Genomic DNA, 3,438 nt, shown 5'->3' on the forward strand with positions numbered 1-3,438 from the left:
ACCTTATTAACTTCAATGCCGCTCCTAGACACTTTGTGACCCAACACGATGCCTTCCTGCACCATAAAATGGTACTTTTCCCAATTCAATACCAGATTTGTTTCTTCATAACGGGCCAATACCTTGCTCAAATTCTTTAAACAATCATCATAAGAAGACCCAAAGATTTAAAAATCATCCATAAAAACTTCCACATATTTTTTTACCATATCGGTGAAAATAGCCATCATGCATCTCTGGAAAGTAGCTGGTGCATTACAAAGACCAAACGACATTCGCTTGAAGGTGAAAGTGCCATAAGGACAAGTAAAAGTGGTCTTCTCCTGATCTTCTGGGCATATGACAATCAGGTTGTACCCCGAATAACCATCAAGGAAGCAATAATAATCATGCCCCGCCAATCTGTCCAACATGTGGGAAGTGGTCCTTGCGGGTTGCTCTGTTGAGCTTTCTATAATCAATGCAAACTCTCCACCCCGTCACAGTGCGAGTAGGAATTAGCTCATTGTTTTCATTCTCAACCACAGTCATCCCTCCCTTTTTAGGCACACATTGCACTGGACTTACCCAGTTGCTGTCAGAGATAGGAAAGATGATACCTACATCGAGCCACTTAATTACTTCCTTTTTCACGACTTCCTTCATGATAGGATTCAATCTCCTCTGTTGCTCAACACTGGGGCAGTGTCCATCTTCCAGAAAAATTTTATGCATGCAAAATGATAGACTAATTCCTTTGATGTCAGCAATTGTCCACCCTATAGCCTTTTTATGCTCGCGAAGTACTCTGAGCAATTTTTCTTCTTGTACATTAGTCAGGCTGGATGAGATAATTACTGGCAATATTTCAGATTTTCCCAAATAAGCATATCACAGATGTACTGGAAGGGGCTTTAATTCTAGCTTTGGATCTTCCTCAATAGATGGCTTAGGAAGGGTCAGAGTAATAGGCCTGCCAAACTCCTCAAACTTTCCAAACCCATGGACATAATTGCATGATGTATCAAGTACTTGTTTAATTTCGCCCATCATCTTATCTTCGATGTCTTCTTCATTCCCAATCAAAGGTTCAAGAGGAACTATGGGACTCATATAAAGCACCAATGACATAACATTGCTTTCCACTACAGAAATCATGGATAGCTCTTCATAGTGGGCTGGTAATCTGAGTGCTTTGTACACATTAAATACCTCAACTTGATCACCTACTCTCATCGTCATCTTTCCTTCGCATACATCAATTATAGCTCGGCCTGTGGCTAAGAATGGACGCCCCAAAATAAATGGGACTTCCTGATCAGGCTCGTAGTCCAAGATAATAAAATCAGCAGGGAATATGAAAGAACCCACTTGAACTAACACATCTTCAATCACTCCTTCCGGATGAGCAAGGGAGCGATCAGCCAACTGTAAGATTACCGTTGTTGGACGCGACTCACCCACACCCAACTGTCTGAACACAAGTAGCGGCATCAGATTGATGCTCACTCCAAGATCACATAAAGCTCGCCCGACTGCGTGCTTACCAATCGAGATTTGGATAGTGAAACTACCTGGATTCTTCAATTTCTGAGGTAGCTTGCTTTGGATTCTAAAGCTACATTCCTCAGTGAGTGCCACAGTCTCGAATTCAGTCAGCCTCCTTTTATTTGCCACTATGTCCTTGATGTATTTTACATATTTGGGCACTTCTTGCAGGATGTCTACTAGTGGAATATTTATTTGCACCTACTTCAAAATATCAAGAAAATTTATATATGCGGCATTATCCTTCACTTTCTGCAATCTTTGAGGGAACGGAGGTGGTGGACTCGCAACTAATTGTGGGGGTTGATTAGCCACCGCCTCTTCAGCTGGCTTCTCAGACTCCTTGATTTCTTTGATTCTGACTCTATAGTGGCCGGTTTCTCATTAAAGATCACTTATTTTCTCTTTTTCGACTGGACTTCTTCTAATTGTCTCCCATTCTTCAATGAGACAACATTAATAGATGCCTTAGGATTAGCCTCTGTGTCACTTGGAAGAGCCCCAACTGGTCGAGTATTTTGGGCACTGGCAAGTTGTCCCATTTGGCGCTCCAAATTTCTCATCGCTGCGGCTTGGGCCAGTTGGTCAACCATCACTTTCTTTATCATCTCCTGGTCAACTATCACTTTCTTTATCATCTCTACGGTGTAGGCTTGCTGGTCAGCCATCAATTTCTTTATCATTTCCTCAATGTGACTTGTTGAGTTTACTTGTTGTTCAACCTGAGGTGGTCTATATTGTTGTTGAGGTGCTTGTGGTCTGTATTGATTTTGAGCACCTTGGTTTCCACCCCAAGAGAAGTTTGGGTGGTTCCTCCAGTTGGGATTGTAAGTGTTCCCATATTGGTTTGTCTGGCCCCTATTTACATTACTCACAAAACAGACAGACTCTGGATTAACTAGGCATAAGTCGCTCGTGTGACCCTCTCCACATACTTCACAAAATAATTTAACCTATTGCACTGGTTGAGCTTGTTGCTTGTTAATAACCAAGGTCATCTGATTGACTTGGTTGGTCAATGTAGAAATCTGCGTTGATAATGTCGAGACGACATCTAACTCGAGAACCCCTGCAGATTTTTGCACCGTGTGTCTGCCCATTTCTCCTGCCAATCCGGATTGCTTTTGGAGAATTTGTTCAATAATGCATATATCTCGTCAAAGCTTTTCTCCAACACTTGACCTCTAATTGCAACATCTACCACAATTTTTATCTCAGGATGTAGCCCTTCTATGAAAGTGTGAGCTAACACTTCGTTTGTTTAATTATGATGAGGACAATCTCTGAGCAGCCCCTTGAACCTCTCCCAAGCTGAGTATAGAGACTCCCCCGCTTTCTGTTTGAAGGTGACTATCTCACTTCTGATCTTTGCAGTTTTGCGTGAAGGGAATAACCTTGCCAGAAATTTCCTTGCCAGATCATTCCATGATGTAATAGAATTAGCTGGTTCTGCTTTCAGCCATCGCTTTGCTTCGCCCAACAGAGAGAATGGGAAAAGTGTGAGCCTCACATAGTCTGGAGTGACCCCGTTAGTGATGTAAGTATCACTAATCTCCAAAAAGTTTAGGATATGCTGTTTTGGATCCTCGTGTGGAAGACCCATAAACTGCCCATTTGCATGAAGTAGCTAGATCATGCTCTGTTTCAGCTCAAAGTGCCCAGTGATTCTGGTCTTCACAATGCTGGAAGTGACATTAGCAATGCTGGGCATTGCCACCTCCTGAACAGCCATATGTTGCTCCTCTGCCATGTTCACAGAAAATTGAACGAGTGCCTGAAGATGATTTGTATCTCTTGCTTCCCTCAACCACCTATGAAATGTTCTCTCAGGTTCGGGGTCAAAGCCTTGAAGTCTGTCCTGGCTTCTGACCCTACGCATTCAATCAAAGTTCCTGAGATCAGAGCAACAAT

At 42.6% G+C, this 3,438-nt stretch overlaps 1 non-coding gene across 1 annotated transcript; it reads left to right on the top strand.

Annotated features, from left to right (window-relative positions):
• The first annotated feature begins 2,789 nt into the window (after window positions 1-2,789).
• On the top strand, window positions 2,790-2,896 carry LOC142180407 (small nucleolar RNA R71). The gene has a single exon (XR_012709032.1). It is a non-coding gene; the product is annotated as a small nucleolar RNA R71 (small nucleolar RNA).
• The last annotated feature ends 542 nt before the right edge of the window (window positions 2,897-3,438 follow it).

The sequence above is a fragment of the Nicotiana tabacum genome, chromosome 4 (genome assembly GCF_000715075.1).
Source record: "Nicotiana tabacum cultivar K326 chromosome 4, ASM71507v2, whole genome shotgun sequence".
NCBI classification, from domain to species: Eukaryota; Viridiplantae; Streptophyta; class Magnoliopsida; order Solanales; family Solanaceae; genus Nicotiana; species Nicotiana tabacum.